The sequence below is a fragment of the Puma concolor genome, chromosome D4 (assembly GCF_028749965.1).
Source record: "Puma concolor isolate L17-30 chromosome D4, mPumCon1.1.hap2, whole genome shotgun sequence".
Lineage (NCBI taxonomy): Eukaryota > Metazoa > Chordata > Mammalia > Carnivora > Felidae > Puma > Puma concolor.
In genome coordinates, this window is record NC_141679.1 from 88,458,182 (window position 1) to 88,472,827 (window position 14,646).

General features: G+C 59.7%; 1 long non-coding RNA gene across 1 annotated transcript; it reads right to left on the bottom strand.

The window, feature by feature from the left end:
* Window positions 1–320: 320 nt before the first annotated feature.
* Window positions 321–1,013, bottom strand: LOC147575087 (uncharacterized). The gene is made up of 2 exons (XR_015243121.1): window positions 724–1,013; window positions 321–623 (listed from the first exon to the last, which is right to left on the bottom strand). It is a non-coding gene; the product is annotated as an uncharacterized LOC147575087 (long non-coding RNA).
* Window positions 1,014–14,646: the final 13,633 nt, after the last annotated feature.

Genomic DNA, 14,646 nt, shown 5'->3' on the forward strand with positions numbered 1-14,646 from the left:
AGGACTCCATGATGTCCCCGAGGTGGTCGGCCCAGAGGCCGGTGTTCAGTGAGTGCTCAGCACCCAGCAGCCCTTAGGGCTGGCAAGATGTTCCTCAGGCCCCTGGGGTTTGGGAATATGAACAGCACAGGCCCTCCACAGTCAGTGGAGACAAGACCCCTTGCCACACCATGCACATGGGGACATCGAGGTCCGGAGGGGTCAAGGGACTTGTCTACAGTCTGTCGGCATCCCTTGAACCGGAATGCGGTTTTCCAAATCTGTATCGGTTAGTGAGGCTAGGTTCTGCTGCAGTAACAAATAGGCCTCACGTCAAAGTATCTCAGCACAACAAAAGTTTGTTTTGCAGCCAGCGAGGTGTGCTGGGAGCCCAAGTGATTCTCTGGGGCCAGTGCCCCTCCAGGGATCCAGGCTGCCTCTGTTTTGTGGTACCTCCACGTCCGGGTCACCGAGGCAGGGGAAACAGCAACACATCACTTCCTCCCAGAGTTTCTTGGCCATCGCCGGTCACATGGCTTCACCCGGTGTTGGGGGGGGGGGGGGCAGTCCCGAGAAGGAGAGAATTGGCCGTGGGTCAGTATCCCAGCGGGATGGAAACCAGTGGAGTGCATGCTCGTGGTAAACTGAGTCAAAGAGAAAAGGGTTTAGAGCTGGAATAGTTCCTCTTCCTGCCTGAGTACCGCCCCCCCGCCCCCGCCCCGTTCCTGGGGCAACCATGGTTACCCTGTGGATTCTGACGTTACAAGCAGGGTGTGTATGAAGGTGCCCCTCTTGAAATACAAATGAAGGCTTGTTCTTTTTCACTCCTTGGAGGAACAGGCAGGTATGTGTCACGGCCTCTTGCTCTCCCATCGGGCAGTGCCTTCACATTTATATAATCAGTCTCCCCGGATGGGTGTCGAGGAGGTTTCTAAAGTTCTGCTATTATCAACAGTGATGCAATGAATTTCCTGTGCGTTTTCCCTTGTCACCCGTGTGAGTGTTTCTGTGGTATAAATTCTAAAAATGGAATCTCTAGGTCAAAGGGCGGTGCATGGAGCAGGCTGACAGCTCTCTGGAAGCCGGTGCTGTTTCTGGGGTCAGGAGGCGCTTTTAAGGAGAGGTGCTAATGGGGGCGCCTGGGTGGCGCAGTCGGTTAAGCGTCCGACTTCAGCCAGGTCACGATCTCGCGGTCCGTGAGTTCGAGCCCCGCGTCGGGCTCTGGGCTGATGGCTCAGAGCCTGGAGCCTGTTTCCGATTCTGTGTCTCCCTCTCTCTCTGCCCCTCACCCGTTCATGCTCTGTCTCTCTCTGTCCCAAAAAATAAATAAATGTTGAAAAAAAAAAATTTAAAAAAAAAAAAAGAAGAGGTGCTAATGGAGTGAGTTCCAGGAACCGGGGGAGTTCTCTGCCCCCGGGGGGCTTCCAGATGGGACACTGAGGAGGGGAAAGCCGGAAGAGGGCACGGCCTTTCTCTGTCTTGACTCTGTGATCGGGGATCCCAGTTCTCATACCAGGTGCTCGGCCAGGCCCATTTTACAGATGGCGAACACCGAGGTCTAGAGAGGTTGGGTCACTTGCCCACAGCTGCCCGGTGAGCAGCATTTGGGCCGCGGTCCCAGCCGGGGCTGAGTCCTTCTGGTTTCGGAGATTCAAGCTGGAGACCTCACGGATCCTTTCTTTACCGGCTCCGCTCAAAGACACTTAGGTCCGCCAAGAGCTTTCTCTGGGGCAGTTTCTGAAACTCGTCTTCCCTAACTTGGGGATTCCCAGGGTCTGGGTCTTTGCAGAACAGTCAGCCTGTTACTTTTTTCCTTCGTGATTTTCTTACCCGTTTCGTCCCATTGCAAGAGGGTGTGGTGGGTACTTAGAAAGTTTGCTCTTGTGTCTTAAATTTTCTTTCCTTTTTGGGTAACGTCGCTGTTGTTTCTGGAAGAAAAAAACCAGTATACCCTCCCGGTAAAATAAATTCACGCAACACTGACAACTACGAGCAGAGTCAAAATCACCAACACTCCCCACCCAGGGATGACCACGGTTAACAGCTAATCGGTGCTAATGACCTCCCCACCTCCAAAGAGGGTGCCATCCCTGGTCCCTCACCTTCCAGACGCCAAGAGGCTGAGACCCAGCCCGCTGTGTGTCTTTCACTGATAGAAAGGCGAGTTGTTCTCTCTCTACTTTGTTCTGTTTCCCACTCCAACCCACCATTGGCAACATTGACTTTTTCTTTTTTTTTCTCTAAAAAAATTTTTGTTAATGTTTACTTATTTTTGAGAGAGAGAGAGAGACAGAGCACGAGCGAGGGAGGAACAGAGAGAGAAGGAGACACAGAATTCAAAGCAGGCTCTAGGCTCTGAGCTGTCAGCACAGAGCCCGATGCGGGGCTTGAACTCACGAGCCGTGAGATCACCACCTGAGCGGAAGTCAGATGCTTAACCGACTGAGCCACCCAGGCGCCCCCCAACATTGACTTTTTCTAAGTGCAAAGCAGGCCCCAGCTTGGGCCTGGGGGCTCCTATGTGTCAGGGGCTCTCTGGCAAGGTAGAGGGTGGGTCACCCCCAGGCTGTTTTTGTCAGACCTCCCTCTTGGGACGACCTTCACCTCCTGGTTCGGAGCCCTAGGGGAGGAGCCCTAGGGAGGAAGGGGCCCAGCTCAGGACTGGCCTTATTTCTCTGGGAAGAGCCATGATGTGGGGACAGCAGATTGTGGTGGCTCTAGGACCCAGTCTGATACAGATGTGAGGGGGAGAGAGATTGGGGCGAACAGGTAGGTGCATGGGGACCTGAGCAGCTATGCTTCGGGGCCTCTTGGAGGCACAAGGGCTCTGGCACTTGGAGAAAAACATCCATCGAGGAGTGGCAGATGTGGCTGTCACCCCCCAGTGGGGGCAGCAGGCGCCCCTGGCTGAGGGGTGAGTACGTGGAGGTCAAGGCGGCTTTGCCCGGAACCATGGTTGTCTCCAACAGCAACTCCTCAGGCCTGTTCATTAGCCCCTGTGACTGAACACCATGCCTTCTTCGTACGGCGTTCTGGGCCCTGTGCGTCCTCAGAGAGGCCTCCGGATGTGGAAGCCATGGTTTGGGTTTTGTCTGCTTACCCTTCGGGTGGTGGATTGGGGAGCGTGAGGTTACATAAGCAGGGGGACTTCAGGAAGCGATGATTCCCTGCTCCAAAGGGCTCCTAATTATTTACAGCAGTGGGTTTCAAAACTGGCTTTGTACACCCACTTTCCACTCTCAGCCTCGTGCTTTTCTTCCCTTCTCAAAACAGATCTTACCCAACTGATCCATACTGAACGAAGAAGGGACAGGGGTTGAGAGGCCACCGAGCCGGTCCTCCTCTTTGCCCCCACCCCCCATGGCCCCTAGAGTCTGTGAAAGGCTTAAAAATTACTGCTGTAGATCGGCGAGGGTGTCACCGGCCACCGAAGTGGCGGATAGATATCCAGAGCGGGGTCATTTTCCCAAAGCGTTTCTCACTGTGCTTCGGTAAAAAAGACCACAGAAGGCAGAGAAACTCTTTAGATGACAGGCAGCTGTTTCTGAGGGTTGTGTAGGGCCTGAGGTCACTGGACTGGGGCAGGCTGGGCAACTGTGACCCCCAAGGGCCCACCTCCCCTCCAGGCCGCACCCACATGGTGTAGGACGTCCCTGTGGGAAGCACAGAGAGCCGGGTGAAGACACCCCTGTTCATGGCCAAAGCCAGACGCAGCCAGAACCCCCCGTCAGCCACTGTCCAGCTGCCCGACCTAGAGCAAGTCCCAGCTCCGGGCCTCGGCTTCCCCATCTGTAAAATGGGGCCCTGGGTGAAAAGGGCATGGGGGGATGAAAGGGGCCGCGGGGCCCTGAGCACAGCTCCTGGTAAGTACCGGATCTTAGCACTCGTCACCAAGCAGTAGTGAGGGTCCCAAGCACGCGAAGGGCTGGAAGGAAGCCGGAACCCTCACCCCAAGGGGAAAAGGGACTGGGCTAAGGTCAAACAGCAGGGTCAGGATTCAGGACCCAATGCCCGGACCTCCATGCCCAGAGTGGAGGCCACCTTCCACCCGCAGCATCGCATGGGGAGAAAATGCAGATTCCCTCAAACGCTAACCTCAGACTTCCGGGCTGCTCGCAGTGGGAGGGGAGACGCCGAACCGCTCCCAGCACCCAGAGAAGTTCCTGCCTCTCCTGCTGCACTTTATTGTGGGCAACCAAGAGGCTGCGTGCCGAGGGGGCATCCCCGGCCCGGTGTACAGATGAGGAAATCGAGGCACTCTGCTCAAGGCCACATACTGGACAGGGACTGGGGCACACTGTGACGGACGGCCCTGATTGCTTTTCCCCACCCCTTGCCTGAGTTTTAGGAACTGGCATCACACCTTCATGACCTGTGCCCCATGCAACCTTCGTGTCTCCCAAGCTGTGGGGATTCCTCAGAAGGGCCTGGAAAGCCTCCAGACTCCAGGACAGATCTGAGAGTGGTTTCAGCCCCAGAGAGCAGGAAAAGAAGGCAGTCCCTGGCACCATTGTACAGAGAGGGAAAGCGAGGCTCGGCCAGCTGAGGGGTTGGTCAAGGTGTGTGTCGGGGCGGGGGCGGGGGGGGGGGGCAGCAGGGTGGCCTTTGGCTCCAGCCCGGGCCCTCCTGGGACAGCAGGCGCTCTGGGCTCAGCTCCCACCGCACCGCCCCCAACTCCAGTGTCCCCGGTCCTCTGGAGGAAGATTTCCGTGGTCCCGGTTGGGGGTGCCAGACTGCCAGTGACGAGTGTTTTTTTAATCCCGGCCCCGCTGACTTCGACGATTATTCTTATTTAAGGCAGGGACGAAACGCCAGAGCATGGCAGCCGGTCACCTCCGGGCGGCGGCCCCTCCTCGCCTGCCTCCGGTGCTCGGCTCCTGCCGGAGCAGGAAAGGGAGGGGGGAGACGGGAAGCAGGGGGAGGAAAGGCGGGGAGGAGAGGGGGCCAGGGGAGGAGGGGGAGGAGGAGGAGGGGAATGGGTGGGGGAGGACACGAGAGGGTAGGAGGGGGTAGGAGAGGGAGGTGGCAAGGGGAAAGGGGGGGGATAGGAGTGGGGCGAAGAGGGAGGAGGGGGGCAGAAAAGGTTAGGAAGGAGAGGACGGGGAGGGGGAGGGGAGGAAGAACTCAGAAAGGACCCCCCCCCTTTGGCAGCTCCCCAAGCTGATAGGAGGAGGGAGGGAGGTACACAAATGAATAATTTACTACAGAAATGCAACAAGAATTTAGAAACTCTCAATTTATAAATATTTATTTTCACAAGTTCGCCCCCTCCCGGCGCTCTCCCCCTTGCTGGCTCTGGTCTTTTCTTGGGGGGGGGGGGCTCCACCTCCCCCACGTCTCCCCCTCGATCTCTCTCTCTCCCTCCCTGTCTCTGCGCGTGGCTGTGACAGCCTCTCCCAGTCTCGCCCTCTCGGCCTCTGGGGCGGGGGTGGGGGCGGGGGGGGGCGTGTCTCTCCTTTCTCCACCTCCCTTGTCTCTGCTGCCCGGGTCTGTCTCTCTCTGTGTCTCTGTCTTCTCACTGTCTCTGGGCGCGTAGGTGTCTCCCCCACTTCCGGGACCCCAGCCCCCGCCCGCCCCTCCCAGGGCAGAAGGCCTCGGGGTCCGCTGGAGCCTTTATGGGGGGGGGGAATCCCTTTGAAGGCTCCTAGGGGAGAGGTCGTTTCCCCGGCAACCGGCCGCCGATTGGCGGAGCCGCGACGGATTAACAGGCCCACTCCGGCCAGGCGGGGGCGGGGAACGGCGGGAGCCACGCCCTGGACACGCCCCCGCCACGCCCCCGCCACGCCCCCCGCCCGGCTGAGGTTTGGGGGGCACCTGCGGTGGGATTTCGGAGACCCCGCGGTGGCCGGGCGTTGGGGGAGGAAGGGGGCTTCCCGGGAGGCTGGCGGGGATGCGGTCAATCAGCTAACCAATGAGTTAATCAATCGGTGGGGTAATCAGACCCGCAGAGCACAAGGTAAGAGCTGAGGGTGTGGAATGAGGTAGAGCGGAGTTCTAACCCGGGCCGCTTCCTGGCAGTGAGTCCCTGAGCAAGTCAGTCCCTGCCCACCTCGCCAGCCTCCCCTGTGTGCACTGGGGCTCCAACAGCACCTGCCCACCCCCTCTGCAGGTCCCTGTCACCCCGTCCATCCCTTCAATTCAGATGGAAAAGGAAGGCCCTGAGAGGAGAGGGCTTGGCGGGCACAGAGGCACCTGCGGGAGGCCCGGGGGGGGGGGGGGAGGTCACTGGCCATTTAACAAGCGCAACAAAATTTCCTTCCGTGGGCATGCTTTTCTGTGAGCCGGGGCCTGGACTGGAGGTGCTCCCGCCCTTGATAGTTCCGGGACTCGGCGTCTGACCCAGAACCGGTCTTGGGTCTGTGATGCATCACCTGCTCCCTTTACCTGTCCTCCTTGCCCGCCCCTCTCCTCCAACTGTGGGGAAACTGAGCCCCGGAGGGGCCAGACGGATGGCACGGTTGCCTAGACCCAGGAATGGGATGCCAGCCCCTCCCCGCGAGCTATTTCTGAGCCTGACACATAAGCTCCAGAGAGCTGGGGAGAGGGAAGCACGTTCGTTAATAATGGAGGAAACCTCAGGCAGCGTCCTCAGGGTCACCGGCTGGAAGGGTCTCTCGACACACACTCGGGCTCCCTGCGACTTAAAACCAAGTGTGTTACTTCATATGCGAAGTCTGGCTTATTTGTTTGAGCACGCCCCTCTTGCAGGCACCAGCCAAGGGGCTGCCAGAACATTCCCCCCAGGATGGAAGGGCGAGTCCCGGAGAAGGTGGCTGTTTGTAATTGCAGCGGCCCCTTTAAGCCCCATTGCCAGGGCCTGCTGCTCTGTTTGAAGTTGGGAGCTCTAATCTGGCTGCAGCTATCCTTCCAAATCAGGGTCCTGGGGTTGCTCCAGTGGCAGGGAAAGGCGTGGCCTGCAGAGCTCTCCCAGGGCTGGGGACAGCTGCAGGGCCACCCCCTCCCTACTCCCAGCCCCCCATACTGGGCAAGTGCCCGTGTATACACACACACACACACACACACACACACACACACACACACGCACACACACCCCTCTCTGTGCAACGAACATAGAAACTCATCCTCCCTCCCCAACACTCCCACGTGGACCGAGCTGTGTGTCTGAGGCCTGCGGGCCCCTAACCCAAGGCCCGGCTTGCCCATACCGGCCACTCTGCAGGAAGGAATTCTCCAGAACCCTGTGGCCCTCTTCAAAGCTTCTAGACTCTTCGCCGCAAAGCCTCAGAGCCCCAGGCCCCCTCTGGGGCCCAGGGTTCTCCATGCTGGGGCTCGTCCTTGGCGGAAGTGTCCGCGCTCCCATCTTACAGGTGGGGAAGGTGAGGCTGGGAGACATGACACACCCAAGATCCCCTGGCTCTACCAAGAGGAGAGGCTGGGCTTTGAGCCAAGTTTCCGGGACCCGGCCTCCACACACACCTCGCCAGCCTCAGGCCTCCCGTCTGGACCATGGGAGGGCTAAGCCGCACCTGCCCGAGCGCTGGCCCTCCATGCTGGTCACGTTTACACTTGCAGGCTGAGCCATTTGAACACGTCCTGCCATCTTTCTCCTACTGCGGGTTTGGGTTTCCCCCAAAGCCCCTGCGGGTGCGGGACAGCTAGCGTCCCTGGCACGCTACAGGTGCCCCGAGCTGGCTGGCTGACTGCGTCTAGAGGGAAGAAGGGAGAAAAGAGCCAGGTGGGGAGGACCTCCCGTTCAGGCTGTGCCCTCCACGGTGAGTGGGGCCCACGGAGGAGCCGGACGTCAGGCGGTGGAGTAACTTCATCTCAGGTGGCTCCGGGTGCAGGGAGGGCGCGAGAGATTTCAGAGGAGTCAGAGAGGACGTGTCCCTGAGACTCAGAGCCCCCTCCGCCCCCGTGTCAGACAAGGGGCAGGGTAGGGAGCCGAGGCCTAGGATCCAGTTCCAGAGCGAGCTGTGTGACCTCGGCCAAGGCCCTCTACCTCTCTGGGCCTCAGTAAAAACTAGAAGATCCTTCCAATTAGACTAGCGGAGGATTCTCTGAATCTTTCCTTCTCCACCAAACCCCTCTTGGGCCCCAGTGACTTGACAAAGGCTGCGTGTGCTGGGGTGCGGTGGGGGCAGTGAGCCGTGGGCTACGGGGGACCCACTCTGCCGGGGGTTGAGGGCCTGGCCTCAGGGGAGCCAGAGTGCAATGACCCGCCCCCAGCGCTAGGCCCTGAGCCAGCGGAGGTATGGAGCAGCTAATCGCTCATCTCGGCCACCATTTACAGCCCGGGCCACGGGCGTTCCCCCCCATTCCTGGCTTTCTCTGCACAACGGCCTCGTGGCAGCTGTTAGCATTAATCCCCCCAGGTTGCATGTGAGAAGCTGGGGCCCAGAGAGGCAGGCGCCCATCTGAGTTCATACCGCTGGCAAGCGTGAGCCCAGGCAGATCCCAACCTTGGGACAGCGCAACCGCCTTGACCGTTACTAGAAAGGTCTACAGAGCGGAGGCCTCTCAGGAGCCGAGTCCAGAAGGGTCTTCCCAAGTGGCGAAGGAGGCCGAGGACGTTCCAGGTGGCGGGCCCACCCTGAGCCAGGACAGGGTGAAGGAGGAGAGCGTCTGAATGCGGTTTGGCCTGAAGGTCTGGCCGTGGGGGTGGCGGGCGGTGAGGGTGGACAGGACGCCCCTGTCCCCGCGGAGTGGCTCGGCAGGACACTCTTCCAGTTGTCCCCTGCTGTGTGGCGAACCGCCTGTGGACACGCTGGCTTGGAACGGTGGCTTCCTAGGCTCATGATGCTGGGGTTGGCGGGGCTCAGCGGGGAGGTTCTTGCTTGGGGGTGTCTCCTGCGGCTGCAGTCGGAGGGCAGCTGGGGCTGGAATCATCGGAAGGCTCCACTGCGCCGGGCGCCCAAGGTGGCCTCATCTTGCCGTCTCCTATGCCCTTCCCGGCGGCCTAGACGGATTTCTCCTATGCCCCTCCCAGCGGCCTAGACGGATTTCTCCTATGCCCTTCCCGGCGGCCTAGACGGATTTCTCATGTCAAAGCTCAAGGCTCTGAGAGGCGGGAGGTGAAGCTGCCGGGCCAGTTAAGGAACTGCTTCCAGCATCGCTTTGGCCTTGGCCGGCCTCTATTGGCGAAAGCAGTTCCGGGGCCCAGCCAGAGAGAAGGGCGGGGAGAATAGGCCCCACCCACCTCTCCGTGATGGGAGTGCAAAGAATTTGTGGCCATGTTTAACCTGCCCCACACGCTAATACATATCTCACGGGAAAAGTGGAAATCAGTGGCTAAATACATTGTGGGAAAGGCTGGACGAAGCAAAGTCGGGTAGGGTTCTGTCCTGCAGGACTTGTCAGAGACTTCATGTGCTACTGTGGGCGCCCGTCTCCGATATAGGGAAGGAGAGAGCGTAGAAGTTCCCAGCCAGTTTTGGTGCGATGGCCAAGGGGATCCCATCCTGGGTGGGAGACACTCAGCCTGGGAGGCTCGGGCCCTGAGGCTCCTGCCGAGCACCTTACTTGGGGCAACAGGGCCCCGGAACTTCCAAGATCTGGCCTCCAGAGTACCATGCGTGGATGTGATGAGGTGAAGCTGGGTCCGTCTCTGGCTGCTGCCACCCTCCTGGGACACCTGCCAGCCAGAGCCACCTTCCACAGCCGTCTGGGCCAGGTCGCACCAGCTCAGAGGACTAGAGCCTCAGATTGCCCAGCCTCTCTCTTGTCTCTTGGCCCCGAGAAAGGGGCTTCCTCCCGTGGGCCTCCTGGCTCTCCCCTCCATGGGGGCCTGCAGGGGCGGGGGGCGGGCATGGGAAGGAGCCACGATGCCTGACTGTGACCTTGCCCCAGTCTCCACCCAAGGCTGAGCTCCCATTTCCAGCTTGCCCGAGTGGGGTGACGAAAGCCCCTGTCACCAGTTGTGTGCGAGGACACCTCTCCAGGCGCTGGTCTTTACTGGATGTTTACTGGGGAGGCAGACCCCGTACCCTGCAAGTTTGAGCCCCCAGCTCATGTCATTCTCTCTGGGCCTCAGTGTCCTCATCTGTGAAATGGGGATGTGATGATACCGACTGCATCAAGTTCAATGAGGGGCGCCTGGGTGGCTCAGTCGGTTGAGCGTCTGACTTCAGCTCAGGTCACGATCTCGCGGTCCGCGAGTTCGAGCCCCGCGTCGGGCTCTGTGCTGATGGCTCAGAGCCTGGAGCCTGCTTCCCATTCTGTGTCTCCCTCTCTCTCTGCCCCTCCCCTGTTCATGCTCTGTCTCTCTCTGTCTCAAAAATGAATAAATGTTAAAAAAAAAAAAAAAAAAGAGAGAGAGAGAGAGAGAGAGAGAGAGATGGAGACCCTGCCCAGAGGTCTCAGCCGCAAAGGCCTGTGTGTACCCAGGTCCTGGCCGCCGGCTGAGTGGGACCCGGTGGGCGGGGCCACGGTTTGGGCCGCGTCTGCTGGGCACAGTGCCTGTGTGACCTGTGCGGTGTGGGCTGTCTGCAGTCCTTCCCAGGGAGCAGGAGGCTCGGTCAAGGGAGCATCACTGGTTCGTCCCTCCACTGGCTCCCCCCCCCCCCGCCCTCTGCTGGCTGCTTCCCCTCCCTCTCTTGGTCCCTGTCCAGGGCCAGCTGCCTCCACTGCTCCAGGAGGTCAGGCCCCACACTCGCTGTCCCTGGGCAGAGGCAGAAAGGGGAGGGCTGGCTCCCGGGGGGAGTGGGAGTCACAAACCACTGTCCCCCTTCGACCCTCCCGCCCTGGCCTGGACCAGCAAAGCTGCCCTAGGGACAGACTCCGAGCCCCTCAGATGGATCCCGTCACCCTCCAGCTTGGGCACAAGACACCAGGCCTCAGTTTCCCCCTCTTGATGACCCCAGTGATGTTCCCGCCTTGGGTAGCTGAGGGGGAGGTGCTCCCTGCCTCCACGGCTGAAGGCGGCTCCAACACGGTTTGGGCTGGCGCCTTCCGCCCCATCACGGATTCCAGCCAGAGCCCCCTGGGTGGGGTCGGGGGGACAGGAGCCACAGGGACAGGGCTCGGGTTGTCCCGGCAGCCAAAGTTGGGGTGTGGGGCACAGAACACCCTGGAGAGGCGGGGGGGGGCCTGGGCGCCTCTTCTTTACCAGCCCGTCCGTGCTGCCCACAGTGGGTCCCCACACTTCACAGTCTGTCCTGGAAGCTGTCGCCTGCTGGCTGCTCCCAGACAGCTGGCTTCCTCTCCTCTCACCTCCCCCAGCCTGCAGCCACTCTCCCTCCGCAGGCCTCACGCATCTGCCGCATCTTCCCCCCTCCCCCCCTTTGCCCCGCCATCCCGCCCCCGCTCCATTTCCAATCTGGAATGATGCTCCAGCCTCTGGCCTGCAGGGTGACCCGGACGACCCATCCTCCCGGGCCCTGCAGGTCCCCAAGTCCTCACCAGGGACTGGTGTTGCCAGTGAAGCACGGCTGCATCGGCCCCCTCCTGCCCCACTCCTCCCCTGGGGCTCATTCACCTTTCCCCGCCCTCAGTTCTCTCTGTGGCGGAGCACCGTGCTAAGAGTACCCACTTTGAAGTTACACAGGCTTGGGTTGCCACCCCGGCTGTGCCGCCCCGTGACGCCGGGCCTCAGTTCTCCCATCTGCAGAACGGGGAGAATGCCGGCAAGGCCCGCCTTGGGCCGTAGCAAGGATTAAGTGAAGAGTGTTTTCAGGTCCTCGGAAACGCTGCGCGCGTTACCCAGCCCGGCCTGTTGTCGCCCCGAGCCTGCGGCTGGTTCTCCTCACTGCAGCCCTCTGCACCAAGCTGTTCACGACCCGAATCACTTCATCTTCACTCGGGAACACTCACTGGCTCCCCAGTACCTCTCCTGGGACTTAAAACTCCAGCTCATTTTCAGAGCTCTCCGTCACTTGTCTTTCTGGATTCCCTGGTGCGGCTGCCCTGACGAGTGGCCCCAAAGGGCCTTCGAGGAGGAAGAGGTTTCCTCCCAGCTGGCCCCCCAACTCCCTGCTCCCCAAATGTCCCCCACAGAGAGCTGGGTGACCCAGGGCAGATTACTCACCTCCCAGAAGTGCTACTTCCCTGGGCGGCAAAAGGGTGTTAACATCGTCACCAGACCAGGTGATGGTCCCCTCCCAGGGCTTGCAGGGGTGGCGGGGGGGAGCAGGGGGACACCGGGTGTATCAGGCACGTGCTGAGCGCTCGAGGAAGGCCGCCCGAGCCTCGCGGCCTGCTTGGTCCAGCCCACAGCCCTCCACGCAGACTGTGGATCCAGGCCAGAATCCTTCCGGATCCTCGTCTTCTCAGAATTCCCGCTGAATATTACCCCGACTGTGTTGTAGGGAAGGCAAGAGAACATTTGTTCTTTTTTTTTTTTGGGGGGGGGGGGGGAAGCATTTTTCTCCATTTACAAAAGTAATACATGTTCATTGCGGATAATTTTGAAATTAAGATGAACCAAAAAGAAAATTTTAAAATTATCTGTAAGTCATCACCCATCCAGAGAAGTACTCTGGGCGCGTGAGCTTCCGGTCTGCGGGCTTGGCAGTGAACGTGGAGCTCGGGCTGAGCTTCGGGCCTGGGAAGGGACTCACAGGACGTACTCCGCTTTGCAACCCGGTTCTTCCATTCACCGGCAGGACCCGAGTTTCTGCACCACCCAGAGCCCCTGCCCCGCCGGTACTCGGGGCGTGTTTCCTAGCAGCTGTTCGAAGGGTGGGATCTCAGCCCCAATCCCCAGAACATGCCTTTCCCCAGGATTCCCAGGGGGTTCCTCGGCACAGCACGGTTTGGGAAGCAGTCCCAAAGCCCCCTTTCCGGAAGCGGCCCCTTGCCCCATGGGAGGGATGCGCTCACACTTCTAAGCCAGCCCTGTATTAGGGAACGCAGAGGTGGGTTCCGAGTTGTGATGTCATAAACAACACCACAATAAATACATCTTGAAGAGCTAAAGCCCAGGGTACATGGTGGATTTTATTTTCCAGGCACTCCCCTGAGCTCTGCTCCCTACCCCCCACCCCGCCCCGCCCCATTGGCTCCCCTTCTCCCCGGAACATTCTGGTGGGGTAGGGACCATCGGCATCCTTGTTCTGCAGATGAACAAGTGGAGACTTGGGGGCAAGGGTGACAACACCGTCCCACGTGTCACAAACAGCAAGTCAAGCCGGGGCCCAACCTGGCCTGGCCGGGGCCTTTGGGCCACACCCGTCCTCCTGGCCCTTGCCCTAGGTGATGGTCCCCTCCCAGGGGTTGTGGGGGGAGAGGGGGACACGACATCCAGAAGGTAGGCTCCCGTGTGCGCAGTGTGGGTCTCTTGCCCGCCCCAGGCTGGGGCGCACAAGCAGCTTCCAGACGGCCCTGTCCCTTGCCCGATGGGACCAGTTTGCCCTGGTGACAGATGAGGCGTGACAGTGCCACGGGGCCACGCTTGGCTGGGCTGGATAGGGCAGCTGTGGGAACCTCCGGGGGATGGTGGGCGAGGCTTGGGGGTGGGTGGGGTGGGGGATAGGAAATGGCAGCAGAGCAAGAGGGGCTCGGGCCAGAAGAGAGGAGGGGCTGGGAAGGACAACAGCAGGGGACCTTCCGCTTCCCGGTGGTGCCTGTGGGCAGGAAGCTCAGCCATGTGAGCGTGAATCCTTTTGGGGGAAACCCTTGGCGGGGAACAGAATGCCGTGATGGCAGCAGATTCTATTAAAAGCAATTCTCATTACTGTACCATTAATTATTAATAGGACCGGGCAAATAAAGGGTGGGAAAACCCAGCTGGGCCTGACTCAAATCTTGCCTCTGAAGCAAATGGCTTTTGGTTCGCGTCCAGGAGACCCAGCCACGAACGGGCCTGTTGGAAAAGTAATGACAAGTCTGAGGCTGCCACGGTGAGACGGGCATCCCTTCTATCCGCTTCAAAAAGATAAAGCAGAGGGGGCGCCCGGGTAGCTCAGTCGGCTAAGCGTCCGGCTCTCAATTTCGGCTCAGGTCATGAGGTCACGGTCCGTGAGTTCGAGCCCCGCGCCGGGCTCCGTGCTGACCGTGTAGAGCCTGCTTGGGATTCTCCCTCTCTCTCCCTCTCTCCCTGCCCCTTCCCTCCTCTCTCTCCCAAAAGAAATAAAAGGCTGTTCAGCCTCTCAAACGATCCGGAGAGGAAAACTCTCCATGTAGCAACAGAAACCACGTGTGAACACGGTCAAGGGACGGTGCCAGGTGTGGACTGAGGAGACTCCGAGAGGGAGAGATTTTGCCCCTCTTTCCTGCCCCCACCCCACCTTATGTTCCCCGAACTCCTATCCACCCTTCAAAGCCTAGTTCGGATGGCCTCTCCTCCAGGCAGCCCTACCGAGTCCTAGATGTGCTAATCACCAAGGGTCCAGACGTCCCACCCTCGTGAGGCTGCCCGTCTGGCAAGAGTCCAGTGAGGTCGTTAATCAAATAACCGTCACGAACCATGATAACAAATGGACACCATGCTCTAAGTCAGGAAGATAGGGCGCCTGGGTGGCTCAGTCGGTTAAGCGACCGACTTCGGCTCAGGTCACGATCTCACGGGTTGTGAGTTCGAGCCCCGCGTCGGGCCCTGTGCTGACAGCTCAGAGCTTGGAGCCTGGTTCCGATTCTGTGTCTCCCTCTCTCTCTGGCCCTCCCCCGTTCACGCTCTCTCTCTCTTTCAAAAATGAAGAAGCATTGAAAAAAATATTAAAAAACAAAATAAAATAATATCAGGAAGATGGAAACCATTGTACCATGAGGGTT